The 7,909-nt window shown below is 44.3% G+C and overlaps 1 protein-coding gene across 1 annotated transcript in view; it reads right to left on the reverse strand.

The window, feature by feature from the left end:
* The window catches only part of ZNRF2 (zinc and ring finger 2), a 107,864-nt gene that overhangs the window by 55,569 nt on the left and 44,386 nt on the right, over positions 1-7,909 (reverse strand). The gene's annotated exons all lie outside the window — the stretch shown is intronic.

Genomic DNA, 7,909 nt, shown 5'->3' on the forward strand with positions numbered 1-7,909 from the left:
GCGGGGTGGTTGGCGTAAGGGCCGCTTACCCCCGTCGGGAGCTTTCCCGGGTGGGGGGCTTGCAGCCCGGGCGGTTTGCTGTGAGTCTCGGTTCTCGTGGTATATGCATGGGAGAAGCCGGAGAAGGAGGACGAAAATCTCTTGCACCTTTGGTTCCCAGGAGGTGTAGGAAAGTCCTGTAGACCTCAGTTTCTCACTCGGAGAAAAACTCCCGTTATTACGGATGAGAGCTTTACACAAGGACTGACTAACAGCCGAAAATTTTGGCCCTGTGAATTGTACCAGTGTGGATAACAGGCTTGGTTTGCTCATGACAAAAACATCAGAAATGTGAAATTATTTTGTTCTTTAAAGGTATGTGATACGGAATGGCATGTACATTGAATTTATGTGAACATGATTCCTACAGTCGGTCACCTGAGGTAGACTGCTTGTTTTTATGGATTATCGTCGGCTCTGAAATAAAGTATGTCACCGTGAAGCAGCACCATCTCCGTCATACCGGCTAGGTAGGGATTCCAGCTGCGTTCATGCCTGTGTCACAATGGCATAGTACGCAAGCTATTTTACAATTAATACAATAAAACAGGGCAAACCCTTAATTAACATACAAAGTATTATGTAATGTTTGTACTATACATATTACACATACATGCAGTTATTACGTGTGCATTGTTATCTCTGCTATGTATAAGTAACGCACAAAGGTAACATTACACGTACGCGCACGGTAACCTTGATGCTCGTCCTCCGATGCGAATAGGTGCAGAGGCCTCCCTTTCCCCCTCCTTTTGCCATCTCCATTCACAGCTGCGTGCAGTGGCTTTCTGGCGTCAGCGCAGCTCACGGTTGGCTTTGCAAGAAGAGGTACCGTAGCTGGAGATGGCAGAGGAGGTTACCAGCCCTCGCTCCTGGGGTGATATATAAAGCTGACACCGCTTTTCTGGATAGCTGAGACACTCCGTGAATAATCCGAACCCCATTTAGAGGATGCTGCTGTAAACCGTTGCTGGTTTCAGTAAGAGGCAGCGATTCCACAGCTGTCTGAGGAACAGCTTGGTCTTTTGTGTGCCGGGTGCTGGGCAGACAGCTGGGGTCGATAATCTGCCGTCCCAAGCTATGCCATCCCCGCTTGTGAATGATCAGCTGCAGGCTCTCTACCAGTGGTGGATACCCCACGGCAGATCAAGCATGATGAGCACTTTCTGTTTCCTACAGAAAGAAAGTCGGTGTGAATATGCTGTCTGCTCTACCACCGGTTACTTTTGAAACCCTTGGCCAGCTTCAGCCAAATCTGTCAGAGACACAGTATGGAAAATAAGCCATTATGTAGAAGAGAGCGGTCCTATTAATGTTCCCACAGAAGGGAAAGCTACCGTAGGAATTCCTATCTTGCTAGATTCCAAGAATCCGCATGGGCAAAGGATGTTGCAAACATGACTCATAATTTCTGCTGCTTGCAGAATGCCTGTGGCACGTTCAGCCCCATCGGAGCAGGCTTAGAGGAGAGCACGCTCGGAGTTTTACGGAGTTTTTAAAATTTCCACTGGTGAGTACTAGCGGAGCTGGTCAGCTGCTAGAATAAGCAACATTTTGAAAATGGTACGTTGCTACACAGTACCTCGGTACTTCCTGTAATTTCTTTACAGTGAATCTAAGAGTTGAGCAGGTATTAAATATGGGTTATGTTTGGCTGTGTGAATAACCTTTTATTGAATTTAGGATTAAACAATAAAGTCTATGGGGAAAAAAAGCCCTCGAGACATCCAAACGGTTACTCACTCTTACAATCAGAAAATTACCTTTAACAGCATAGAGTATTTCACAGAAAAGAAGTCACAACAACAGGACAGCCTGTGTTCCCTTCTCAGAGAGCGTGGCGGTTCCCAGTGCGATTTTGTGGTGGGGGGGGGCTTCATTTTTTGTTTTGCATCTAGGGCACGTATTTGGTGCTCTCCCACTATCGAGTGTGAGTCTGAACAGGACACGTACCTCAAAGAACACCTACATCTTCAGAAAAGCGATGTGGCATGCTTCTGAGCCAGCTTTCTCCCCTCCATCCTTCCTGGTCCCTCTCAAAAAAGGTCGAATAGAAATTTTTCTACGTAGGGAAATTTGCTTTATGTAGCCAACAGCGCAGTTATGTTTTCAAGCTAACATTTCGTCTAACAAATGACTGTCTCCTCGCATTACGTCTTGTAGAGGCAAGTACCTGGCACTGTGACCTCCACCCAGCAGTTCATTAATACGCTCCAGAAGTAGTTTGCATAAAAATTCCAACTTCCTACCCAGCATAGAAAACAACCAGGGACAAGAGGAAACAGTGCAGAGAGAAAGGAGGACGTCTTGCTGCTGACCGCATTTCCACAGATCTCAAGGACGCGGTGGGAAGCAGATAGTTACATAAAAACTGACTTCTGTAGGCCCGCATGGGTGAATGCCGTTATTATTCCTGTAGAAACATACCTAGGGAATCATATCCGTACTTAAATATGCACAAAATAGGAACTAACCTTCTTGTTCCTTGTCCGGGACAGTGGGGAAAAAAAATTATTTAGACAGGCAAATATACTCGCTGTTCTTTGTTACAAGCTGCATGCCTCTGCTTCAGTTCTGGTTACACTACCTTGTCTATCAGCAAGTGAAAATCATGAGTTTGTCTCTTGACCAGTTTCCTTGAAAATACGAGGTGGCAGGCATGCCCTAAGCATGCAAAATTAGCTGTAAATTCAGAATATTGCACGTTTTGGAAAATGTGTGCTGATAAATGGAACAAGGGTCTGAATTTTGCTCAGCTATGCAGACAGATCATCCTCCCTCTCCCCTCCTGCCCCCTTCTTCGGTGGCTTTTACAGGGGTGAGGGAACAAGGTTTCAAGCCAGGTTTGGTTTCTGACAGAAGCATCTGACCCTGAACTAATAAAGCCAGCCAGGGGTTTGCTTTCTGTTCAGAACTGATCAGGCACTCCATTCTAAAGGAGAGAGGTTTAGCAAGGAACCGTGCACGCTCATAACATGCAGCTTAATTTTATAATATCTAGCGTGGGCTCCTAACAGGGTTTGGGCAGATGCCAACCTAGAGGTGCACGTTGTGGCTGGAAGCGATCAGTGCAGGTTTTGCATTGCGATGTATTTCATCTGTTTAAAGTAAGCAGCGCTGCACACCACTTCTTCACAGATACAGAAAATAGAGACTTCTGAAGTGTTCAGTTGCTGATAGAGGAAGCAAAACAGAACTGTTTTGTCCCTCCCAAATAAGACATGTAAAATACACGTGCCTTACATCTGCAGCTAGAGTAAGCCATCCAGCAGGCGAGGCTGTTACACGTTCGCATAAGGGAAATAGGTCCCATATTATCCCTGTCAGTGTGACTACAAATTGTACATAAATGCATTATAGGTATCTTTTTAGATATATTTTGGTATCAGCGTATCTCCAGCTGGTAACTGGTATTTCGAGAGATGTAGGAGACCCTATTATCCAGCATCTTAGATTTTTATTTGCATCAAATAACTCTTGGTACATGTTGACTTTAATCCTATGAAGATTTACACATATGCTTACACTGATATATGAAAAAGTCCTCCAACATGTGGTGATCAGTCTTCATGGAATAAAAAACCCAAGCAGCTCATAAAGCTCAAGGTTTGGGTCCTAAAATTCCTGATCTAGTTAGCAGTGTCCCTGCTCACTGCAGGGAGTTTGGACTAGATGACCTCTAGGGGTCCCTTCCAACCCAAAACATTCTATGATTCTGTGAAAATTATTCTGGAAAGGTGTGGTGATGCTTACAAGGATAAGGAGTTTTATCCTTGCTTTATGACAATTGTGTTTAAAACCATCTATCTTTTGTTTAAAGTTTATGCTTTTCTGAAGTTTCTATCACACTGTAAGCAGTATGCTGGGGTTTGTACACTGGTTACCTGTAGAGAAAACTGATGTTCACAGAAAATATAGCATAGTCTTAAAAATAAACTGACATTTTGACTGGACTTGTTGATTGACCATTTTGTACAGGAAGAAATACTCGGAAATAACATACTTGAAGAACTGGCAATTTGTGCTGTGCACTCCATTACCACGTGCTATAAAGTAGTACTGTAAGAAGTATACCTTAGCCCAACAATTTTAATAGGAAAGAGTATACATGTTTATCTGGGCAAGGCGTGACACACAGATCTGTGGGTATGGGAGTCCGGGGTAAATGAGTTGACATATAAAGGTCCCATCCAGCTGATTTTTCTGTTTCTGTGATTTCCAAGAAGAGGGGGTGGAGGACAAACTAACAGATGGGAAGTATGTTTACTCTCTCTTGTTTTCAGACCTTGTGTATCAGCACCCAGCAATGCCAGCTGAACGTGGATTCAGGAGCTGGGGGAGGACCATCGATTGCCTCAGCTCCCTTTACTTCTGCAGAGGGAAAGAACAATCGGCTTTCAAGGTATATCGCCGAATTACACTGTTCTGCCTTGCAACGTAGGGCGTGAGACCACGAAACCCTTCTGCACCTAGAGAGGCAGCTGGCTTTACAGAGAGCCTGGTTCCGACCAATTCGTGATAGCCAATAAAGGCGGCACTTCAAGTCTTGACAGCGAATATCACGCAGGTAAATCAGTCTTCAGACGCTGATTGCAGACAAGCACTTTTACAAGGTACGTCTTTCATTAGTGGCACTAATTGCTTGAATGCTAGACATCTATAGAAAGAGGTGAGTAAATGGAAAAGCATATTACAGAAACAATAACAAAGTGAAATATGTAGGAATGACAGCAGGTGGTAGAGCCATGTGACATTAGATTTGCCAAGAACAATTTGTATTCTCTCAGGTTCTGTGTTATCTGCCAAATATTACCTTAACTTCTCCGAATCCAGGAGAAAAATACCTTTGTCCTTATTTTTGCACAGTATTTGCTAGTATTTTCAGTTGATAGTTTTAAGCACTATTCTTTTAATATTCTATAGCTTCCTACTTACAGTCTGCTACTGGTAAGCCTAATAATGAGAAACAAACTACACTAGGTAGTTACTCATAGGGCTTGTAAGCACAGCCGCTTGGGCAGTCACGCATGTGTTGCAGTGACTTCATGCAACAGAAGTCAAAGGGACAGTAACAACCTTAAAGTATAATAAAGGCAAGGCGTCCTAGTGTATGTATCAGGGTAATACCATATTAACTAATGCCTGGTGAAGAATACAAAAGCACGTAACTGGAGTTTTCCAAAGGCCTAGATTGCAGCCGCAGCTATACCGAGCTGGGAGGAATGTCAGAGAGCTCTGCTTCGCATTCTCTGCCAGAAGCGTTTTCTGCCTCGGCTTCTGTGCATCGAGCCTGGTGTAAACCAAGCACGAGGGTGGTGTAAAAGGCTCCATCTGTCGTGTTGGCTCAGATCCACTTGACAGAAGCCAGAACTCATGAAAGTAAGAGATGAGAAATCAGAATTGTGAACGCGCTTCCTCCTCTCCCTGCTCTGCCCTTCCCCGGTCTGTACTTCTCCAGGAGCAAGAGGAGCAGTGCCTTGTTCTCGATTGCTGCTTGCAAAATGAGAGGAGTCAGGGTGCTTCATGCGTCTTCCTCAGCCCTTCCGTAACAGCACAGGGACCGCTCACGATTTAGACTGAGGGACTTAAATTTCTTAAGGAAACAAAATGTTTTCCAAAGAGTGATAGAAACAAGTCATTTCACCACTTCAGAAAGCCAGTATAGGCTTCCTGGTCGGTTGCTCTGCCCCAAACTGGTTTCAGTTCAGCATTCACAAAATGCCAGGCAAATAATAAACCAGTTTCAAGTTAGAACAGTCCTGTAACAGCCTGGTGTAGCGAAGCATTTCTAGGTGATGCAATGTCTTTCTAGACAATAGGAATGCAAGGACTCAGTCTCGTCTGTAAATTCTCGTTGAGATGAGTACTGTTAGTTACAGGACTAACCATCCCTGTGGAGCACCTGTACAATGCTACCTTAGCAGGGTCACAGTTTATCAAGATAATTCAGAACCTTTTCTTTTTCTCTATTATTTTCTAAGCAAAGCTTTTCCTCCAGAGTCATGGTAGCTCCTCTTTATCTCAGATGTGATATAATCACAAAATAAATAGGGCCCTTTTGCAGCTGTATTAATCCCAGTCAAGGGCAGAATGTGGTTCTACACTTTCCACATGGAGTTTGAACAGTGAAGAAAAGACCTTTTCTGTAGGAAGCACGTTATGAGGCCGGAGAGACTTGGTTTCATTCTGGATGGCAATTCTTCTCTTGTTAAAGGAAAAATACAGGGTAATCTGGTATCGCAAGTCCACACTGACATCTAGTGCTGAAAAAATTGCACTAGCCAGTGAGCAAACAAAGAAGGGAAAAGGTGTTGGACTGGAACTAAACCCTAAAAATACAGCAAAGCATCCCTCCTGCTTTATGAAAGCGACTGGTGGCTTATGGATCTCTCCGTGGGCAGGAGGTGCTCCGGCTCCATGAACTTGGGTGCTGTGGGGGCATCCCTTGGAGAACTGCACGGGATCCTGCGTCTGACAGCCAGATACTCAGTGTAGCAGCCCCTGGCTACCCCGAAAACTGCTTTTCAGGACACGAGGAATCTGGAGCTGTGACTTATTTTAAGTTTGGTTTGTAGCTACCGTTACCGTAGGACTTGGTCTGGAGCAGCGTAACTGCTGCCAATGGCCCAGTAATCTTGTTTTACAAATGAAGACTTCACAAGGATGAAATGTTCTCGCCTTCCAATCTGAGAATTCCCTGGTACATCAGAAAGATTCCCTCTCTAAACTTTTCCTAGGGAAAGGGGTAATTTGTTTAGCAGTGGCTTTTAGTTGTTAATGTTCTCTTACCTCCCATTTTGATATGAAACATTCTCATTGTTTTTACACACGCGCAAAAATTTGCACTTTGTAATATTTTACTGTGCCTTTAAGGGCAGGCCAAGACTGTAATACAAAATATTTGTGATTTTTCATTGTAATTTCTACCTTCTGTGGGGAAGTAAAAAGTAATAATAATAATAATAATATTCAGAATAATGAGTGTTATTCTGTGTTTTAGCTGCCAGCACACTTCCTTCCTTGTCACCAGGGAAATGGTGGGATTAAAACCATGTGCTCTGTGTGCTTCAGAAGCGAGATATGCATGTCAGTGTTGCATAAATCATCAAAGGAGATGAGCAAAAAGGACAGATCCAAAGCCACCAAGATCAATGGATTTTTTTTCTTTCCCGTTGAATCCCAGGAGCTTTGGATCAGGTCCCAGAGGATGTCAGAACTCTGCCAGCCCCACTGAGAAACTGTAGTCCAAATGCTGGCATGCTGTTTGGCAAGTCACAACCATAAGGTTAATCATAGAATGATTTGGTTGGAAAAGGCCTTCAAGATCATTGAGTCCAACCATTAAGCAGATGTTGGCAGATGTATCCTCCACAGAGGGAATCCTGGTGTGGGCGAGCAGGATTTCACAGCGGGACCCAGCACGGGGGACTTCTTGTTTCTCTGCATGGAGGTAAAGCAGGTCCTAACCTACCAGCCATTGCTACCTCCCAGGACATCCTCTTCCTCCAGAAGCCCTATGCTGTGCATTGGGGCACATTGGCAAGCTGTGTCTCCTACCATTTGGTACTACCTGGAAATAGCTCTTACCTCCTCCTCTTTCGCAGCACAGCGAGCAACAAATGGCAGGATTTAGCCCCTACTGCCTTGCGAGCGTGAAAGCCTCAGAAGAAAATGTGGCTTTCCTCCTGTCCATAGTACCCTTCTTCCTCTCGTAGTCAGAAAGCCCAAGTACTCAGCTATAATTTCTGCTTTTAATTTTTGCGATTCTTTATTTTTCTGAACAATAATCATATAGAAGTAAGCATGTTGTCGCATCTAGGCGGTACTTCCCCCCCCCCCCCCCCTCTCTTTTTACAACAACACACCACTC

The sequence above is a fragment of the Egretta garzetta genome, unplaced genomic scaffold (genome assembly GCF_000687185.1).
Source record: "Egretta garzetta isolate BGI_Z169 unplaced genomic scaffold, ASM68718v1 scaffold96, whole genome shotgun sequence".
Classification (NCBI taxonomy): Eukaryota; Metazoa; Chordata; class Aves; order Pelecaniformes; family Ardeidae; genus Egretta; species Egretta garzetta.